At 42.7% G+C, this 23,160-nt stretch overlaps 1 long non-coding RNA gene and 1 gene segment (V, D, J or C); one reads left to right on the plus strand and one right to left on the minus strand.

Moving 5' to 3' along the window:
* LOC309355951 overlaps window positions 1-23,160 on the plus strand; it is a 74,193-nt gene that overhangs the window by 44,458 nt on the left and 6,575 nt on the right. The window lies entirely within an intron of this gene.
* LOC309355993 (Ig mu chain C region-like) lies at window positions 11,617-23,087 on the minus strand. The segment is given in 7 exons: window positions 23,076-23,087; window positions 22,305-22,569; window positions 20,925-21,260; window positions 19,253-19,585; window positions 17,097-17,432; window positions 12,669-16,001; window positions 11,617-11,928 (listed from the first exon to the last, which is right to left on the minus strand).

The following is a 23,160-nucleotide window of genomic DNA, read 5'->3' on the forward strand; positions in this document are numbered from 1 at the left end:
AGAGATCTGTTGCTCAGGGCCCGCGGTGACAGGTTCCGGGAGCTGGAAGGACGGAGAACCGACTTAAGATATTCTGAAAGACTGGTGGTCTGGGACCGCCGCAGTCGGGGACTGCCTCGCCCTGCAGGGACGCCTGCCAGTTTACCAGCCACCGAGAAGGAGGCACTAGACTGAAGGGGGTGAGTATCTTGGTAATATATCCCTGGGAAGGGGAATATTGGGTGTTGTTGGTGTGTGGTCTCTGTATGAAAGAGAGGTTCCAAACGGACGCGTGAGTGTGGACCGGGGGGCCTGGGACCCCGGCGGGAGGATTAGCTTGCGGTTCCGTTCTCCCGCGAGGGAAACGGCCAGGCGATTCCGCGTGATTGTGTGAGTGAACGAAAAAGAGACATAATAGAGTATGGGAAAGAGTCAGAGTACATGTAGAAGGGGCCCCAGTAATGGGACCAAGGACCCCATAGATCCCAATAGTCCTTTGGGACAGGTTTTGTTGGCTTGGGATGATAAGGACATAAGACCCTATAGTAGGGGATTAGTCAAAGAGACAATGATTAATCTGTGTAGAGTAAGGTGGCCAGAATACCCCATAGGACCCGATGAAGGGTATCGTTGGGATCCAGATGGGGAAACAAACCCATACTGGATCAAGCAGTTGAAATTCTATTTGATCAAATCTAAAAAAGATAAAGAAAGACCATACATAGAATTATGGTCCCATGTAACTTTTTACGGGCCAGATCCACCACCATTGAGACAATTTCCACTTAAAGAAAAGAAAATAGAGTCTGATGAAGAGACAGCGATACCTCCACCCACCGGTGCACCCCTGGCAGTGCCTGGATTGGCCGACCTCCCCCAACCACTGCCTCCGCCACCACAGCCTGGCTGTCGTGGAGGACTCAGTGATTTGCCTCCGGACTATAATCGTGTGAGTCCGACCCCCGCAGTCAGGGCGACCGCACCCCCATATGAGACAGCCCCGTCATCAGGCCCAAATGTTTTGAGGCCCAACGATGGTGTAATGTCTAGTCCCCCTCTTTATGAGATGTTAAGGCATTCAAGGCTACGAAAAGAATTGGAACAGTGTAAACGAGATTTGGAGAATTTACCGTACAAAGATTATCCATTGCCGGATGACGACTCAGACAGCAGTACTAACTTGAGAAAGAGAAATCCATGTATAGTACAAAATTATCCCCTGAGGGAAACCCCTGGCGGAATCAATGCAGCCGGACAGCCCGTAATGGTATATGTGGTCAGCCCTATAAAACCCTCTGAACTCAGAGAATTAAAGCAAACTTTGCCTAAACTACATGAGAATAGTCAGGAGGTAGCAAACCTCCTACAAATGTGGATGGGACCACACATATATACATATACAGAGTTGATGTATATATTGGGACATTTATTCACTCCAGAAGAAAAGGCAATGATACGGAGGGCAGCAATGCAATATTGGGAAGTAAGGGAACAGGCGCGAGTGGCTGCGCCCGCGGGTAACCAGGGGGCCCCGGCGGCAGTTCCGCCGGAGACCAAATTTCCTATAGGGGACCCAAATTGGAATATAAATAACCCAGACCATCGGGTCCAGCTTACAGATTTAAAAGAAATGATTTTGGAGGGTATCAAGAGGGCAGTGCCTCAAAGTACCAATTTAACCAAGGCTTTTGAGGTTAATCAAATGAGGGACGAGTCACCAGGCGATTTTATACAAAGGATTAGAGAACATTTGACTAAATATTCCGGAGTTACGCCGGACTCTCCAGCATTTGATAACCTGTTAAAGATGCAATTTGTAACCAAGGCATGGCCTGATATTCAAAAGAAATTGCAAAAGATGAATTGGCAAGATGCCGCGACTATAGAGTTAGTAAGAACGGCACAACAGGTTTTTGTTAATCGTGAGGTAGTCAAACAAAAGCAAAAATGCCAGATGATGGTAGCGGCTATCCAAAAGGCAGGAGAGGAGAAAAAGAAAATCGGAGAACAGAATGGGAACCGAGAATTTCAGACCAAGGGGAATTTCCGAGGAAGTGGAGGTTACAGAGGCAGGGGGTCTTATGGACCGGGCAGGGGCTCTGGTCCTAGGACCGGAACAATAATATGTTACCGATGCCAGAAGATGGGTCACTTTGCTAGGGAGTGTAGGACGCCGCGGAACCAGATACCCGATGCGCCTGTCAGACAGAGACAAGGACCTCCCCAAGATAATGAGGACACGGGGACCGAATTGTATAGTCTCTACGAAGACTAGGGATGCTCCGGCTCATGCTTTGGGACCCGGAATGAGCCACTGGTGAACTTATTTGTGGGTCCCTCTCGGAAACCTGTTGTGTTTCTGGTGGATTCTGGGGCAGCCCGATCATCTGTTTCTGTAAATATACCAGGAGTAAGGAAAACTTTAAAAACAGTCAAAGTGATAGGGGTAAGTGGCAAGTCCACCGAAGTCTACCAATTAGAACCAAGCAAAATTGTTCGGGGGGAAAAGGAAATCAAAGCATCCCTGCTGTTCATACCAGAGTCAGGAATAAATTTATTAGGTAGGGATCTCATGGTTTCATTGGGGTATAGATTAATGGATGAGGAAAAAGGAACTCCAATGTATACACTCCAGCTGGAAGAAGAGAAACAAATCAATCCTAAAGTGTGGGTAGATGGGAAAACTATGGGGAAGATGGAAATGGACCCAATAAAAATCACAGTGAAGCCTGGCATTACTCATCTATGGACCTCACAATACCCTATGAAACGAGCAGGGAGAATAGGTTTGCAGCCGGTGGTCGACGCCCTTTTAAATCAGGGGCTTATAGAAACTACGATGTCACCTTTTAATTCACCCATATTGGCCGTACAGAAGAAAGATGGCAAATATAGGATGGTACAGGATTTGAGAAATATAAACAGCATAGTGATACCCCGATTTCCCACCGTGCCAGATCCTTATACGTTATTGAGCCGGATCCCTCCTTCCACTCGATGGTATACAGTAGTTGATTTAAAGGACGCCTTTTGGGCATGCCCTCTGGACAAAGACAGTCGAGATTTGTTTGCCTTCGAGTGGGAGGATGTGGAGACCGGTCAGAAAAGGCAGTACCGGTGGACGGTCTTGCCCCAAGGATATACAGAGAGTCCTCTGTTGTTTGGACAGGCACTGGGGGAAAGATTGAGGGAGTTTAAACCCACTGGATCCAACAAGGTTCTGCGGTATGTAGACGACCTACTATTGATTGGGAAAAAAGAGAAGGAAGTTAAATGTGATTCTATTCGGCTATTGAATTGGCTAGGTGATTTAGGAGTTAAGGTATCCAGAGAAAAATTGCAATTCACTGAGCGGAGGGTTAAGTATCTGGGACATATTTTAGATGGGGGAACCAGGCAATTAGACCCAGATAGAGTAAAAGGGATCATGGAACTACGACCACCTAAAGATAAAACTGATGTAAGAAGAATGTTAGGATTATTGGGATATTGCAGATTGTGGATAGATCAGTATTCAAAGTTGACTCAGTTTTTGAATAGGAAACTGACAGGAAAACAAGAGGAGGTGCAATGGGACGAGGAAGATAAGGCCAGGTGGGAAGAAATTAAGAAAACTTTAATAACTAGTCCGGCTCTGGCCCTGCCAAATCTACAGCAGCCGTTCCACTTGTATGTGACAGTGGCTGCTCAGACGGCAGTAGGAGTCCTGGCTCAGAAAAGAGGGGGGCGATATCAGCCAGTAGCTTATCTAAGCGCAACCTTAGAACCAGTGGTTAGAGGATGGCCGGCGTGCATTCAAGCGGTGGCTGCAGCGGCCGAATTAGTATTGGAAAGCAGGAAATTGACCTTTGGGGGAGCACTGATAGTGCACAGCCCTCATCAGATAGGCGCAGTACTGACAGGTGCTGCACCCACCTGGATGACGGACAGGCGCCTAGTGCAATATGAAGGGATACTCAGAACTGGAAATGATATAACCATAGGGACAGATAGAAATTTGAATCCAGCGGAATTCCTAAGAGGGGAGCGGCAAGAATGGGAACTAGAGGAGCATGATTGCCTTAAAGATATAGAATTAATGGCCAAAGTTAGGGAAGATCTAAGCGAGGCACCTCTAACGGAAGGGGAAAGATGGTTCGTAGATGGATCTAGTCATGTGAGGGAAGGAAAAAGAAGGTCGGGATACGCAGTGGTCAAGGAAGACGGGGAGACGATAGAGAGTGGGGCCCTCCCTAGCACGTGGTCAGCCCAGAAATGTGAAGTAATGGCGCTAACCCGAGCCCTGGAATTGGCAACCGGGTTAGATGTGACAATCTGGACTGACTCAAGATATGCATGGGGAGTGGTGCATACTTTCGGTCGGACCTGGAGAGAAAGGGGCTTCATAAAGGCGGATGGGAAACAAATTGAACACGTTGCTTTACTTGAGCGGCTACTAGAATCCCTGATGGGACCTCGGAAGATAGGCATTGTGCACATCCTCGCCCACACCAAAGGACACAGTTCGGAGGAACAGGGAAATGCATGGGCTGATCTCCGAGCGCGAGAAGCGGCGGAGGGGGAACCAAGGAAGGAAATATTTAAACAATGTGTCCTGCAAGTACCTGTGATTGACCCGCAGGATGTAAAAGATTTAGTGTTCACTCAAAAGGAGAAAGAATACATGGAAAAGGAGGGATGGGAAAGAAAAGGAGAAAGTTGGGAGACTCCAGAAAAGCAAATGGTCCTTCCAAAATCAACTATGTTAAATATATTGGAGAAAATACATGAAGGAAGTCATTTAGGCACGGAGGGAATGGTGAATTTGGCGAAGTCAGTGTATTGGAGTAGAGACATGTGGCCGATGGCGCACGCCATCGCATGGAAGTGTCTGATATGTCAAAAGGTTAACAAAGCCCGGGCAAGGAAAACTGAAAGGGGTGGGCGGCCTCTAGCGGTATGGCCCTTCCAGAGAGTACAAGTAGATTTTACCGAACTGCCAGAAAGGGGGGGGCAGAAGTATTTGTTGATATTTAAAGATCATTTGACAGGTTGGATTGAGGCCTTCCCTAGCCGTAGGGCCACAGCTCAGGTGGTTAGCAAAGCCATTCTGGAACACATTCTTCCTCGGTATGGAATAATAGAAGTCATAGACTCTGATAGGGGAACTCATTTCACCCAAAAAGCAATGCAGGAGGTAATGAGAGCTGTGGGGATTATGTGGAGTTTCCACACGCCCTGGCACCCTGAGAGCAGTGGAAAGGTGGAACGGGCGAATGGGGAAATAAAAAAACATTTGACTAAGTTATATCTTGAAAATGGGCTGCCTTGGACGAAAAATCTCCCTTTGGCACTATTAAGGATGAGGGTGGCTCCCCGAAAAGACACTGGTCTGTCCCCTTTTGAGATGATGATGGGTCACCCATATTTGGTAGTATTAGGAAACCCTCAAATCGAGTTCAGGGATCAGTTTATCAGGAAATATTTGCAGTCACTGTCCCAGTCTCTGTTATCTTTCCACAGACAAGGCATACTAGCACAGCGGCCCCCGCTCCTGGAGCAACAGCACACCTTTCAGCCCGGAGACCTGGTCCTGATAAAGGCTTGGCGGACGGAGAAACTCAGCCCGAGTTGGGAAGGCCCATACCAGGTCCTGCTCACAACCGAATCAGCAGTACGGACCAGAGAGCATGGATGGACCCATTACCACCGGGTGAAAAGAGCTCCACCTGAAAATTGGACAGCAGTGACTAGTCCAAATAATCCGCTGAAAGTTACGCTTACCAAATCAGGAACCGGGATCCAGAAGGGCGCACCTAGACTGTGATGTGTTTGTTTTGTACCTGTGTGTGTTTTTTCGAGTGCTGTTGCTGTCAACATTGCGAAGGGTGTGTGCAGTGTGTGCATTGTACTGAAAGGTGCAGCATCATCTTTATAGAGGACGTTATACTCCAATATTGTGAAGTGAAATTAGGAGGGGAGGTAACGTGCCAATTAGCAGAAACCCCAACGGTGAGGCAAGCTTTAATCTATTTGAACCCCACACATGAAAGGTAACTGGCAAGTATTAGGAATAGTATTAATAGGATGGGCCACTTCATGGGCAACCCAATCGGAACCCCAGTGCACCGAATGCATCCAGACAACCCGAACAGGCAATAAAATCACACAGACCCTAATGTATTATAATATAGCGCCAGAATGTGTTCAACAGTTAGATCCTTGTGTTCACAACCAAACTCAATATTATAGATGTAGGGTAAAAGGAAACAAGACGGAATGCTATGAACCCCTGGCGGTGGGACCCATAACTTCCAGTATATATGTTTACGGATATAAGGGCGGAACCGCTAATCAAGCTGGTGAGGGGAGAAGTATGTTTTCCTTGGCCCAAAACCGACAGGGTTATATAGCACATAATACAACAAGGGGAGAGGGCAGGATTATGGTCTGTTTTGATGCTTGTATCGCAATAGATAAAGGACAGGGCCCAAATGGAGGGGCAGGGGTCTGGTGTGGAAATCGTGGATGGGAACAATCATATTTACAGGAAAGAAAGTACCTTTTCCAGAGAATAAAAGGAAGCAACGTGGGGGCTGGGGCCGGGGTATATAATTATTGGTACTCAGAGGGAGTTAATAAGCAGCCCACCTATAGAGGCCCTGAGGGAATAAATCTCACTAGGGGAGCGGCCTCCACCGACTGCTCCACAGGAAAATGCAACCCAGTATGTCTATGGGCGAGCGAGAGACCTTCTACTTCGCCTAAACTTGTGCACATAGGTATAGGCATTGATGGGACTGGAAAAGATCCTTATGGATATCTCATCATACAAATACACACAACTAAGGTAATGAGACAACCCATATCAGTATTCGAAGATTTTGAGGAAGAAGTACAGCATTTAAATACCCTTCCCCTACCCCCTAAAGCCCATAATATGTTCCTAAGTTTAGCTGAGACTATAGCCAAGGAATTAACGGTGAAAAATTGTTTTGTATGTGGAGGAACAAATATGGGGGATCAGTGGCCATGGGTGGCTCATGAAGTAAACTATACGGAGGTATATAAAACACAAAACAATTACACTTATAAGCATTTGGGTAACGAGGTATGGCAAATCTCTAATCACCTAGTTGGGACAGAATGCTTCACCAGGAACACCAGCCGAATAAATGGAACGCATGTGGGGACACTCCCTTGTATAGGACAATGGGAGGACAAACAGTGGTGGAGTCAAGGGAATAATAATAAAACTTGGCCCTCTCCCCTCGGAAATATTACCAATATGAGCTTTCTCCTAGACCCGGAGAACAGAATGCTAGAATGGAAAACCCCCGATGGGTTTTACTGGGCTTGTGGGAGCTATGCTTACAATAGGTTACCTTTAAATTGGGTCGGCTCATGTGTATTGGCAACCTTAAGACCTAGTTTCTTCCTACTCCCTTTGCATACTAAAGCAAAACTAGGAGTCCCAGTATATGATGAAATAGGACCACGACGAAAACGGGGAATCCATATAGGAAAATGGACAGATACAGAATGGCCCCCAGAGAGAATTATCCAATATTATGGTCCAGCCACTTGGGCAAATGATGGCACAGCCGGATCCTTTGGCAGAGATCCCATCTATTTGCTGAATCGCATTATCCGTTTACAGGCAGTTGTAGAAATAATTACTAATGAAACAGCCGCAGCGTTAACCAAATTAGCTAAGGAAAGTGCTAAAAGCCGAACATATATTATGCAAAACAGGCTTTCTTTGGATTATTTATTAGCAAAAGAAGGCGGGGTTTGTGGAAAATTTAATCTTACTAATTGTTGTATTGAAATAGATGATAGTGGGAAAGTGGTGAAAGACATAGCAGACCGTATGGTAAAGTTAGCACATGTACCGGTCCAGACTTGGGATGGATTAAATTTTAAGGATATGTTTGGTTCATGGTTCCCTAAATTACCTGGTCTGCAGGCCATAGTGGCCCTAATTGGGTTAATTGCGGCAGGATGCGTTTTAATTCCATGCATTTTGCCAATCTTCGTTAGAACTATCAATAATTCTTTGTCCCTCCTAGCAGAACGGAAGGTATCCACATATTTCATGAAGATGCAATATGCCTCAGTACCTACATCAGATGAGGAAGCAGAAATAGCAGCCCAAGAATTATTATGTGAGTTCGAGACAAGATACAAAAAGAGGGGGGGATTGTGAGAAGGAGTAAACAAGGTGTGCCTCGAACTCAGTTGTAAATTCCTGCGGTGGGCTATTGTAAATTCCAGCATTGGGTGCAGGGGAGCCAGGTCAACAAGATAAGGAAGTAGAAAGAGTCTCTAAATAAGTTTAGGTTTAGAGAGTGTAGAATGGATGATGTATTAGTACCATGTCTTTGATGATGAGCCAGATTGTAAGCCAAGCCTCGAATGAGGGGCGGCAGCAATAGGGATAAAAACTCTTGCCCGTCCATTGTTCGGGGCTCTTCGTACCACCCTGGGACGAGGAGCCCGCCTTTGCAAATGCGTATAATAAAAGGGAAGTAATAGACCTTATCTCGGTGTCTCCTTGTCTCATTGTAAGTCCACGTAAGAAACTTCTCACACATGTATAGGTCTGCACCATCCAACCTGGTGAATTTAGTGAAGTATGATTTTGTTGTGAATGGAACTTACACCCAAGTTACAGTGGTACCTCTGGTTAAGAACTTAATTCGTTCTGGCGGTCCGTTCTCAACCTGAAACTGTTCTTAACCTGAGGTACCACTTTAGCTAATGGGGCCTCCTGCTGCTGCCATGCTGCTGTGTGATTTCTGTTCTCATCCTGAAGTAAAGTTCTTAACCCGAGGTACTACTTCCGGGTTAGCGGAGTCTGTAACCTGAAGCGTTTGTAACCCAAGGTACCACTGTATAAGGACAACGCTGTCAAAGAAGCCAACTCAAGCTCAAGGGCCATGCTAGGCCTTACTTAGTGCTAGGCCTCACCCCCCCATTTATTGATAGCAGATTTTGCTCCCTCCAATAGTTGTAAATTCTTACTTCCAATCCAATACTTCATATTGATTGAATTGTGAAGACAATATATCTGTTCTACAATAGGACTTCTTCTGGTTTCTCTTCTTCCCATAGGAGCCAACTCCTAGGGGCCAAGGGGGCTTTGGCTCCCCCAATAAAATATTTGAGGACCCCCGCCCAAGTTGATGGGCATTGCTGTTCAAATGGTGGGCATGCACCACATCATGTGATTGATTATGCATGGTGGGGCTTACCTAGGTCCCCCCAATATTTTATTCAAGTTTGCACCGTTGCTTCTTCTGCCTCCAGCTCCCCCTCCATGCCCCCTCAGATCTGCTCTGGAGGGTCCCTCAACCTTATGGAACAGATTTTGGGCCATGCAGAAGACAGAGGAGACCCATTGTGTGAGCAGGTGTCTGCTTGCTTCGTTCTCCTCAGTTTATGGGAAAATGTACTCAGCAGCTTGAAATTTCATTTCTCTATTTATTATTTAGAAACGAAATAGCCAAACAACACATAAAATTGCAACCAGCAGAATGTCTCCCCTGTCCCACACTCCAACATATTGCAAGACGTGTTTTTGGAACCAATTATTCCCTTCTGCAAAAAATCACCCCTCTGAGAGGACTTGGGCAGCTGTGGTATCGACCCCCTTCACAGCCTTTTCAGATATTCATGCTTTTCTCCCACTGGCTGAGGTGCCTCATAGGCTCTTTCCCCCTTCTGTACCTTGAAATTAATTTACACTGCAATAGCTTATCCTGCCCTGGTTCCTGCAGCAAGGTGGGTTAGTCAACAGACTGTAGCAGTTTGCCTTTAAAATAGTGTTTTCAACTCAAATCGCTCTGGGTGCCTTTGGGGTGTGTTTGTAGGGTATGAATTGGCTAATATGTATCTTTTCCAAAATCTCATGTTCCAAATTCTTGAGTACTGCCCTTAGAGGATTAGGAGTCCTGTCAGAAGGAAAGTTTTGCATACCTGCCAGGTGTCCCGGGAAAAACGGGACATCCCAGCTTTTGAGTGAGATTGTGGTGGTCGTTTTGGGTGCCGTGATCTTGTGTGCTCTCATGCCACACTCTCACCCTGCAAAAATCACTTCAGGGGGAATGAGATTGCAGCACGGGTCACATGACTTGCCTGCGAGCACAACCTGGAAGACGATTGCCCCCCTTTTTTATCTGAAAAAGTTGAATGGTATGGTTTTGGGTCTTCAGATGGCTCCATAAAAGTCTAGAAATTCTGCGAAGTGAGAAGTGGTTATTAACTATTTTGGACAGCAAGGTTCTGATTCTGATTCTTAAAAAAGACTCTCCACAGCAGTGGACAACCATGTTCAACAGAGCTTTAATTTATTACTTATTTCTTTAATCTCATCAAGGCTAAAATCCATAGCACACATTTCATCTTCTGATGCTTGCCACTGATAGCAACATGGCTGAAGGCTGGTATTGACATTTGAATAAGTCATCCCCAGAACAGATGTATCCTGTTTACGCTAGCAAATGTGGCCAGGCATGTGTTTCCACTTTCAGTCCAAGGCAAGTACTGCCAGTCAGATGGAGACAGGCAGATGCGATGTGTGGGGCTTTCAATAGAAACTCATTTCCTTATGTGCAGTGAGTCAGCTAAAAATGTCGTAAGGCATGTGTTTGCTGTGGGAAACCAAAGTGAATAGCAAGTTGTTAATGGAACCCCTCCTTTGCAAAATAAAAAATAAAAAAAAAATACACTCCTTAATTTTGTGTAGGCACTATATGAATTAAAGAGAGGCTGATATATCCCCATGTCCGATATGGAAAACTGAGGCACAGCTTATGCTTGGGGTGTATCACGGTTAAAGTGCATTCTCACACAGAGAAAAATAACAAATATATGAGCCCATCACTTGGTTGACACGATCACTCCTGAGTGTCCTGTCTAGTGTTTGGGAGCCTGAGCATCACCTTAGCACTCTGAGGAGCTCCCAACTAGTCCTAAATCAGAGTAGACCTATTGAAGTTAAAAGATATAACTGAGTTTAATTGATTTCAATAGGTCTACCCTAAGCAGTACTTAGTTGAATAAAAAACCAAAAAAAACACACACCGATGTTCACCTGTGGTGTAACGCATTTTGATGGCATTGCTGCCTGCTCCACTGTGGGGAAAGGGAGTTCTTTTTTCTATTTGTTCTTGGGAAGCTCTTAAAAAAAACACTTTTCAAGAGATAAAGCTTTTTTAGTTATAAAAAGGGTGTTTCTTGAATAAACTGAACCCTTTCTTGCCTCTGGATGCAGTGTGGGATATATTTAAAACTAGAAAAGTAGTTACAGTAACAATTCAGAATTGATGTAAAATGTTCATGAGAAATGTAAGCTTAATGTACAGCAAGAGTAAAGGCATTCTATTTGATATATGTGGTACAATACTCTGTCTACTGCATTCAGAGTTGAAATTGCAATATCCTCTTTTTGGGTTTTGAATAGGTAGGCAACAATAGCTAAAATGAAATTTGAGCACGACTGAGTCACAGCAATGGGCGGTATGCAATGCTAGTCCTAAATCAGAGTAGACCCATTGGAGTTAAAAGGGATAATTGAGTTTAATTAATTTCATTAGGTCTACTTTAAGTAGTACTTAGTTGAATACAACACACACACACACACACACAGAAGGAAGGCAAAATTATAGCATATATGTTTGAAGGATAAACAACCAGTCCAATAGGTCCAGTTCAAATGGAACACTGGCAGCAAAAGGCCATGCATGTCTAGTCATATATTAGTCCCGTTTAGTTTGATAGGACTTGCTCCCAGATATATGATGAGACAAAGCAAGACAGAAATGTCATCTGTCCAGTCAACATTCCCCCAAAAGTGAATGGAGAAATATTAAATCTTGATTGTGCTGGTGATGAAAGAATGTACAGTCTTTTATGTTAGGCAACTTATTGTCCCTCTTCATATGACCCTTCACTTTGTTATTTCACCTGGAATTGGAAAACAACCATAATTAATGTCATGGAAGAAAATAATGTCACACAACTCTCCGCTGTTTCACAACCTCCTGTCCCGTTCACCACTGCCATTTAGTGATGTAATAAAGCTGTCTTTCAACAGCATAGGGAGGTTTTTTTTTGCTGGGTGGAAACAATGGTTTAGAGTTCCTGGAAGACTGGAACTGACAGGGGGGTTATCTACATTGCTTAGAGTGCTGGATCTGTACAGGTTCTGCTTGAAATTGCTGAAATACAGTTGTACGTCCGAAGTTGAACGGAATCCATTCCGGAAGTCCGCCCAACTTCCAAAACATTCAGAAACCAAGGTGTGGCTTCTGATTGACTGCAGGATGTTTGGGTTCCAAAAAATGTTTGCAAACCGGAACACTCACTTCGGGGTTTGTGGCATTTAGAAACCAAAACGTTTGAGTCGCAAAGCGTTCAACTTCCAAGGTACAACTGTATATCCATACAGTGAAGGGGAAATGCATTATCAAAGCTCTGAATATTTAATTTCCATCTTTGACAAATATTCCTTCGACTTGTATAACCTGAACACTTTGCAAAATAATTGTCTTTTCTAGAATCTTGGCTTGGCCTACCCCATGAAGACCATAGTACCTGCACACAGCTTTTGTGTTCTCTCATTTCTCCCTTATCCTGTCTGCTACAAGTGAGTTACTATTGATCATTTTGCTTCAGACTATCTCCCTCTGCCCCATATATCTTACCTTGAAGACAGTTACAGTGACACTGTAGAAAAGGCTCACGAGGAAAAGGATGATGAAAGTGGAAAGGATTGATGAGATGTTTTGGAGTTCTTCATCGTCATCAGTATCCACGATCACATCTAGGTAAGCTTTAGATGATACATGCTGATCAGATTTTTCTGCAGTTTAGAAACATGGGGAGGGGAGGTCTCAGTGTAGCCAAGCGACACAGGGGACAAAACTGGGTTACATAAAGAGTGTGAGGAACCGTGGAAAAGATACTTAGGGAGACAAGAGAATTAATTTTTTTTGGACTGGGCACAATCAAACATTGATGCTGATTGGTGACAGGTGGTGTTGAGAAAAGGCAAGGGGTGCTGATTTAGCTAAGGATTGGAATGGTAGCATGCTGCACCAAGGGACATTAAATATTGTGAATGGTTTACTGTTTCCTCCTTTGGTTGTGCTGGCAGCATGATGCTGATTTTGCCTCATCTAATATGCAATTAACTCAAAGAGCTGAGCTCATGTTGATGGAGCCATAAATCTTTTAGGAGTTCTGTATGGCATGACCTGCTTGCTGAAGGGAGTCTAGAAGCCCTTATTCAACATGATGCTCTCTTAACCACGAAGAGCCCTCAGGAATTTTGCAATAACTGCCCACCCAGCCTGGGTGATTTTTGAGTTGTTCTTGACATGGCATCGTAAACAGGATTGCATATTGTATTGTATTATACAGTAAGTTGCAAGTGTAGCCTGTCTTCCTGAGCCTACATCTTTAAAGTAGAATGCAACTTTAATGAATAATGAGCGTACATTAATGATGAAATATACGGGAGGAGATGTCTCAACCATGAGACACATTTATAAGAGTTTATCTTATGATTCGAAGATGGGGATCATTTGGAATTTTTCAACCAATGTTCTGCCACAGAGTATGGATGCCCATCTTCCCAAAATAGCATTCCATTTAGCATTTTGTGTAACACTTATGAACCCACAAATGACCTTACATTTGTATCTCAGCTGTCATCAGTACTGTATGTGTGACAAAATGAGAAAAGCCATACTACTATATTTGACTGAGTAGAAGATTAAACTTTTGCCTTCTGTTCATAAATTCAGAACTCAGCCTGCTCCATCATATTGGTGTGACCTATTTTGTGTATGTGTGTACAGATACAAGCCTTTTATCCTGTAGATTCCTTTCAGTTTTTATCTCCAGTAATAAGCATGGACATTCTAAACCTTTGTTTATTAGAAGCAAATAGGGGATTTTGTGCAGCAAAGGTGTCAGCAGAACAAACAACTCCAGGTACCTGAGGCAAGTCTCTGTGGGAGAAGGCTGTTCCTGCTCCCGGAGCACTATCCAATTTAACCAGACTCCATATATGAAAGGAACCTAAGAATGAAAAACACTCATCTTTCCAAAAGAAATTGCTTTGGGCTGCACCTCAGCACCAACCAGTACTGAAGAAATCAAAGTGCTCTCCTGGGCTCCACATTCTACTGTGGCTGAGATGCTTGCTGATATTGTTTTTGGCTTTCTACAGTCTACCATTACCAAGAAGAAGTGGGAAAATTGTTATGAGTGAGGAGAACAACTTCTGCAACTTTTGCTTAACATGAATGAAAGAATTGGCCTAGTTTTTTTCACTGCCTTGCCTTCCTCAGTGTTGTTTGGAAGAGTGGAAAGGAGGTATGGCACAGGGGTGACCTATACTTCCAAACAGGCATGTGTCCCTAGCCTTGTTTACTTTCCTAGCTCCTGATACACCAGAGGCAACTGCGCTTGCTGTCCTGAGACAGTGACTATGGAAAAGGAAATCCTTTGTAAGATCTGCCATGGATTATTTTTTGGGGGGAAGGGGGAGGGGAGTAGATGGTGGGAAGGCAGGGACAATATATTCTATTTTAAGGAAGAGTGCTGTAGTAGCAGCAGCTCTGGGTCCCTCTAATCTTTTCTGTAGTCCTGTGAGTGACTACATCTCTCTGTAAGGATAGTGGAAGATTTGACCTGGCCAAGGATTCTGAAGGTCAGAGATTTGTGTGTGTGTGTCTGAATGAATTCAATAAATTACTTCTTGTCGATATTCTGTTTTAAATGTAGAATAATAGAAGAAGACCCCTGCAGGATCAGGCCAAAAGCCCATTTAGCATTGGGTACTCCCAGTGGTTAACTGGATACATTTGGGAAGCCCATGAACAGGACCTGAATGCAACAGTGGTTCCCACCACCACCAGCAATTGGTATTCAGAGGCAGATTGTCTCCAACAGTGGAGATGGAATACTAATACTAATACTACTACTAATAATAATACCCTGAGAATTTGGCTGGGTTTCCCCAGCCCCTCTGGGGAACATAGCCATTGTAGGTAGTAGCCATTGTCAATGATAACAAAAACAACCATAACATTGATTGATTGATTGATTGATTGATTGATTGCTATATATTTATATGCCCTGCTTGTTAATGAAGCTCTAGATTCTTCCATCATGATGTACCTAATGGACAAAGTGATGTCTGGAAACAGTGAGTCCTGCAAACACAATCATGGAAGATTGGGTGTCTAATGCTTCTATTACCCTCTGAAAATTCCAAATCATATTTGAGAAAATGCTGTGAGTAGAAGCTTTCCCATCCAATTCCCATCCAATTCAAAGGGAGGTAGAGACCTCATCTCATGTTTGTGTGACTGGGGATTAACATTAACCCCCTTATCACTATTTCTAACCACAAGACAGAATTATCTTCTTATGTTTCGATAAACTTTCTTTATTTCAAACTATTGTTTGAAAGAGATGAGGATAGTTAATTCTACAACATTTAGGGTACATCACCCCACTTTTCCTCCACAAAAGGCCAATAATTAAACAAATGGAGACACAAGAAGGGAAAGCAGATGCTGGCAGAATTAGGAAGCTGAGAAAGATGTGCAGGAGGCTTGACAAGAATGGCTATTGGCAAGTGCTGGCGATGTCGGAGAGCACGAGGGAGACGTTGACAACGGTTGGTTTACCCGTATTCTTGTCTACGGTCTTCTGAGATGTCTGAAGGGGCAACATCTCATGCCCCACCATGCAAGTGTAAGTATTTCCAGAATTCCACTCTTCTGCGTTGACATTCAGCATGCTATAGGCGTAATACCGCTTGGGTGCCTTGGACTCCTGGGTGGCTGTGCTGGTGAAGTATTTGGAAGCATCCACGGGCTCATCATTCCGCAGCCATTTGACAAAGAACTCAGGAGGGGAGAAATTTTTTATCAAACAAGTGACGGTGGCTGTTTCCTGCATAGCCAGCTGATCCGGAGGAGGAGGAAGGATGTGGATATGTGGAGCAGAGGGGTTGCCATCTGGAAGGTTAAAGGAGGGTGTGTGTGAAGAGACTATCAAATGCATGGTTTTGTTTTTTAAGTACATTGCTAACCATCTTGTTTCCTTCCTTTCTTAACCATGATCTCATTTGTTTGGTTTGAGAGAGTCAGATGAAGACATATAAGATGAATGGTAGAAGTCTTCTAGGAGGGTGACCTGGACATTGACCAAAGATGACCAGATGCAATGGCTTTCTAAATCTGGATTTTTATTAAAGACTGTGATGACATGGTTCATGTTCCCACTAAGCACATGCAGACACATCTTCTCTTCATTGCTGAGGTTGGCTTAGAATGGGAGCTTCATCTACTCTACGAGCAGTCTTGTATCATTTATGACCCATTAAGCCACATGGACAATACCAAGGATTTTTGATAGCCTACTAGGAGCTAAATTGTTGTTCTGTTTTGGTTGCCTGTCTGAAAAAGGCACATGAAATGCCACACAATACGTGGCTGGTGGGTTGTCTTTGCCTTCGTGGGCACAGCTTGTCCCTAAACTGAAGGCCATGAATACAGTTTCTATGCTGCAGGTTGGTGTGACCGGATATTTGCGAACTGAAACTAAGTGGTGAAATATTTTTGCTTTGGAAGTTGGAAACCCACATTTGAATTTCTTAAAGTTCACACTGGTTGGCCTCAGTCACACCATTGTAACTCAGTTTGGTCTACCTCATTAGACATCCAGTGCATTAAAAGGAACTATTAAAATAATAAGTATGAGCAAAAGAAGTACTAACTGAAATTAAAGCAACTGAAATGGAGACAGCTTTACGTCTGCCATAGGCATAGATTCAGGTATCAAATCAGCCATTCCCAAAATGCTACTCTCCTGACATTTTGGACTCTGATACATATATGCAATAGTTAGCATGACCAATAGTCAAAGATGATAGAAATTTTAGTCCAGAATCGCTGGAGGCCACCTGGTTGCGAAAAATCTATACTTAATTATTGTTAGGGCAGAAGAAAACTATTCTGAGCCTTCTGAAGTCTGGTAAAGCCAAAGTCCCAATAAAGTGACATTGAGCATTGTTAGCCATTTTTCTAAGATGATGTAAAATAGACACCTACCTTGAGGCTTGCGCAGGGATCTGACTTCCATTGAGGGAAATAAAGCTGGGTGAATAATTTTGCATTTGAAAGTTTCCCCTTTGTTCCACTCATCTGCACACACTGTAGCTACTGCATCCTTGAACAGCAGCCCACTGCTTTCTTGTTCTTGGGAAGGTTTAAGGATAGTCTCTAGGGGTGTGTCATCATCTGCTCGTGTCCAGGTGACTTTCAGCTCCTTAAGATCTTGCTCCTCAGGTATGTTCGAAATTCTGCAGGTCAGATTGGCCATCTTGGTTTGGAAAATATCAACAAAGGAAGGCTGGATGGTCTCAACCTTGACAGGGACAAGGAGATCTAAAAAAGAAGAAGAGCATTCAGGTCCACAGCAGACCAACTTCTATTTACACCTCAAAACCTGTTTTTTCTTAATCCCCAACATATATCTGATTCAATCAATTAATCAGTTTATTACAGTCATAGACCAGCAGTCAGAGAATAGAATATTAAGTGGGTAAAAAACAAAACTGATAATTAAAACAGATAAAAACAAAAAACAAATAAAAACATTCAGTTAAAACAACTGTAAGAGGGTCAGAACTAAAAGACGAGCAGTTAAAACAGACAATTAAAACAGTTCTATTTTTATGGCCAACTAAAATTGACAATTTCTCCATCCTTTGTGTGCACCATATAGATTGCAAAAGGTCTTGTAGATGTGAGTCCTTGCCAGCTGCTGCACAAGTGTGTTTCCTTAGTGATCCACTGATCTGCCAGATCTAGAGTTTCTACACTGTGCTCTGTAAAACCCCAAATACAAAAAGCCTTCATTAGGGGAAATATTAAAAACAAAATACAAGGAGACTTTGTTTGTTTTTTGTCTATAAAAATAATGTGAGTATTGGCTCAGTAGAAAAAAATGGGGGCAATGACTACCATAATATCTCATGTAACACTAAAACCAAGGTTGGATCTACTCCAGCAGTATCCTAGAACATGCTGAAGGATACTGTTTCTGCAGTATGTGTCTTCAGATCTTGCCCTAGAATCTGTTTAGGTAACTCAGTATTCTAGAGCAAGTCCACCTCTGGTTTAGCCTGTAGACATGTATAGATTCTGATGAAATCCTAGATGAGTTTTAGTGAATAAACTAGAATCTCTGCCGTGTTAATCAACAAATATTCCCAGAATGCAACCAAATATATCTAGTGCTTCTTCCTGAGGACAAGATTAGATCTGCCCCTGTTGCGTTGGAACGGCAAACCAGTTTCTGGATGGAATTCTCAACTTCATAAGGGTTTTGCTGATGTTCCTTATGCCATTGAATTTCTCGTTGAACACCCATTTATCATTCTGTTCTCCCAGTGGTCAACTGGATACATTTGGAAAGTCCATGAGCAGGACTTGAATGCAACAGTGGTTGCCAGCAATCGGTATTCAGAGGCAGAAAGTCTCCAACAGTGGAGGTGGAATGATAACGATAATGATGATGATGATGATAATAATAATAATAATAATAATAATAATAATAATAATACCCTGTTGATTTGGCTGGGTTTCCCCAGCCCCTCTGGGGAACATAGCCATTGTAGGTAGTAGCCATTGTCAATGATAACAAAAGCAACCATAACATTGATTGATTGATTGATTGATTGATTGCTATATGTTTATATGTCCTGCTTGTTAATAAAGCTCTAGATTCTTCCATCATGATGGACCTAATGGACAAAGTTATTCCTGGAAACAGTAAGTCCTGCAAACACAGTCATGGAAGATTGGGTGTCTAATGATTCCATCACGATGTGAAAATTCCAGATCATATTTGAGTGGGTAGAAGCTTAATTTCTCATCCAATTCAAAGGGGGGTAGAGACCTCATCTCACATTTGTGTGACTGGGAATTAACATTAACCCCCTTATCACCATTTCTAACCACAATACAGAATTATCTTCTTATGTTTCGAAAAACTTTCTTTATTCCAAACTATTGTTTTACTTCAAAGAGCTGAGGGCAGTTAATTCTACAACATTTAGGGTACATCACCCCACTTTTCCTCCACAAAAGGCTAATAATTAAACAAATAGAGACACAAGAAGGGAAAGCAGATGATGGCAGAATTAGGAAGCTGAGAAAGATGTGAGAAAGCATGAGGGAGACGTTGACAATGGTTGGTTTACCCGTATTCTTGTCTATGGTCTTCTGAGATGTCTGGAGGGGCAACATCTCATGCCCCACCACGCAAGTGTAAGTATTTCCAGAATTCCACTCTTCTGCGTTGACGTTCAGCATGCTATAGGCATAATACCGCTTGGGTGCCTTGGACTCCTGGGTGGCTGTGCTGGTGAAGTATTTGGAAGCATCCATGGGCTCATCATTCCGTAGCCATTTGACAAAGAAGTCAGGAGGGGAGAAATTTTTTATCAAACAAGTGGCGGTGGCTGTTTCCTGCAGAGCCAGCTGATCCGAAGGAGGAGGAAGGATGTATATATGTGGAGCAGAGGGGTTGCCATCTGGAAGGTTAAAGAAGGGTGGTGGTGAAGAGAATATCAAATGCAATGTTTTAAAAGTATCTTGTTTCCTTCCTTTCTTAACCATGACCTCATTTGTATGGTTTGAGAGAGTCAGATGAAGACATAAGATGAATGCTAGAAGTCTTCTAGCAGGTGACCTGGACATTGACCAAAGATGACCAGATGCAATGGCTTTCTAAATCTGGATTTTGTATTAAGGACTGGGATGACATGGTCCACTGCTCAGTGTGTGCATGTACGTAAAAAGAGTGGAAGAGCATAAGAGAAACAGAGCAACTATGGTTCACATTCCCACTAAGCCAATGCAGACACATCATCTCTTCATTGCTGAGGTGGGCTTAGAATGGGAGCTTCATCTACTCTAAGAGCAGTCTTGTATCATTTATGACCCATTAAGCCACATGGACAATACCAAGGATTTTTGATAGCCTACTAGAGGCTAAATTGTTGTTCTGTTTTGGTTGCCTGTCTGAAAAAGGCACATGAAATGCCACACAATACATGGCTGGTGGGTTGTCTTTGCCTTCGTGGGCACAGCTTGTCCCTAAACTGAAGGCCATGAATACAGTTTTGATGCTGCAGATTAGTGTGACCTGAAATTTGCAAACAGAAACTAAGTGGTGAAATATTTTTGCTTTGGAAGTTGGAAACCCACATTTGAATTTCTTAAAGTTCACACTGGTTGATCTCAGTCGCACCATTGTAACTCAGTTTGGTCTATCTCATTAGGCACCAAGAGAAATAAGAGGAACTATTAAAATAATAAGTGTGATAAAATAGTACTACCTGGAATTAAAGCAATTGAAATGGAGACATCTTTAGGTCTGCCAAAGCCTTAGACTCAGTTATCAAATCTGAGATTCCCAAAATGCTACTCTCCTGATATTTTGGACTATGAAAGATATCTGCCCTAGTTTGCATGACCAATAGTCAAAGGTGATAGAAATTTTATTTTTATTTTTAAACAATTTTTCAGTTTATTCATATGCTGACAAACATATATGCCATATAAACAAATAACAAATAAAGATAACAAAATACAATAAAGAAAAAGAGAAAAGGGAAAAAAAGAATGCTAAAAATAAACATATATCTAAAAAATAGGCGATATATGTAACCAAATATTCATATCCATTAGAAATTTTAGTCCAGAATAGCTGGAGGACACCAGGTTGGGAAAAATCTATACTTAATGATTGTTGGGGCAGAACAAAATTATTCTGAGCCTTCTGAAGTCTGGTAAAGCCAAAGTCCTTAAAAAAAGTGACATTGAAGGTTGTTAGCCATTTTTGTAGGATGATGTAAAATAGACACCTACCTTGAGGCTTGCGCAGGGATCTGACTTCCATCGAGGGAAATAAAGCTGGGTGAATAATTTTGCAGTTGAAAGTTTCCCCTTTGTTCCACTCATCTGCATGCACCGTAGCTACTGCATCCTTGAACAGCAGCCCACTGATTTCTTGTTCTTGGGACTGTTTAAGGATAGTCTCTAGTGGTTGGCCATCATCTGCTCGTGTCCAAGTGACTTTCAGCTCCTTAAGATCTTGGTCCTTAGGTATGTTCGAAATTCTGCAGGTCAGAATGGCCGTCTTGGTTTGGAAAATATCAGCAAAGGAAGGCTGGATGGTCTCAACCTTGACAGGGACAGGAAGATCTAAAAAGAAGTAAGAAGAACTTTCAATTCCACAGCAGACCAACTTATATTGGCACCTCAAAACCTGTTTGCCCTTAATCCCCAACATATATCTGATTCAAACATCGAATGTACACAAGAGTTCTATTTTTATGGTCAACTAAAATTGAGAATTTCCCCATTTTTGTGTGCACCATATAGATTGGAGAAGGTCTTGTAGATGTGAGTCCTTGCCACCTGCCTCACAAGTCTGTTTCCTTAGTGATCCACTGATCTGCCAGATCTAGTGTTTCTACACTGTGCTTTGTATAAACCCAAATACAAAAAGCCTTCATTAGGGGAAATATTAAAAACAAAATACAAGGAGACTTTGTTTTTTGTCTATAAAAATAATGTGAGTATTGGCTCAGTAGAAAAAAATGGGGGCAATGACTACCATAATATCTCATGTAACACTAAAACCAAGGTTGGATCTACTCCAGCAGTATCCTAGAATATGCTGAAGGATACTGATAATTCAGTATTCTAGAGCAAGTCCACCTCTGGTTTAGCCTGTAGACATGTATAGATTCTGATGAAATCCTAGATGAGTTTTAGCGAATAAACTAGAATCTCTGCTGTGTTAATCAACAAATATTTCCGGAATGCGAAAATATCAATGAATGTTAGAATGATGTTGGATAGAAATTAAGTGGTTTCCAGCTGTAATGCTGTAAGAGAATATGAAAAAAAGGGTTAGAAACAGGTAAAAACTCAATGGTAAGGATTTGCTGAACTAACAATTTGAATTGGAATACAAAAAAGGGTGGTATGAGGAGGTCTGGGAAACATGCTTAAAGAAAATAAGCAATGGAAAATCTGTGTGTTCTTAATTATTTTTATTTTTATTTTTGTATTTTTGTTATTTTTTCTTCTTATTTTTATTGTATTATTACCAAAAATCTTAATAAATATTCTTATATTCTTATATATATATATCGAGTGCTTCTTCCTGAGGACAAGATTAGATCTGCCCCTGTTGCGTTGGAACGGCAAACCAGTTTCTGGATGGAATTTTCAACTTACTGCCACAAATAAGGGGTTTGCTGATGTTCCTTATCCCATTGAATTTCTCGTTGAACACGTTGCAGGAGAACTTCTTGCCGTTGTCCCAGTCTCTCTTGGTGACTGTTAGCTCACTCCTCAGGCTGTGACTGCATTTTGAGGTTGAAATGGTAGTGGGGCCATCCGATTTAAGAACTGCTTCATCCCTCAGCCACTGGAGCGTGGTTTTCTCAGTGTGCAGATGAATCCAGCAACCCAAGGGTAAGATATACAACTGGAGGTATTCCTGTGTGGAGAGATCTGCAGACCAAATTCATGAGATTGTCTTCTAGCAGATTGTGTGCCTGGCCTACTCCAGAGAAGCATGTTCACATTAAATCAACTGGAGCAGGGCTTCATTTGAGGCAAACCAAATGTGAGTTGGGTTCAGCCTGCAGAGGCAGGGCGCAGCCTCAGAACAAATTTAAGTGTAAAAACAGAGAAGGTAAAGAGTTCATTTCCCAAGCTACAGGGTAATCATATGCATAGTCTTTGTTGCTGAATAGGAGGAAACATCAGTCAGGTTTTTGTTGGTTTGACATTTGCTCCAATTCAGCAGTGAAGAGCAGTTTTTGTCTGGGAAAAGGAAATTTGCTCTGACCCATGCTTTCTAGACATGGGACAAGGGGAAGGGGAAAGAAACACTATTTCTCATCTTAAATCACGGGCAAGATTCTCTCCTCTCCTTTCTCTCCTAGAAATAAATAAATAAATATCCAATGCAGGAATGTCTTAGTTCTGAACGGGACTTACATAACTGTTCATTGTGTCAAGAAGATAAAATGATGCATAACACTTTAGGAACTAGATAGTTAATTGGATGCAAGATACATACTTG

The sequence above is a fragment of the Podarcis melisellensis genome (assembly GCF_964234715.1).
Source record: "Podarcis melisellensis genome assembly, chromosome: 13".
Classification (NCBI taxonomy): Eukaryota; Metazoa; Chordata; class Lepidosauria; order Squamata; family Lacertidae; genus Podarcis; species Podarcis melisellensis.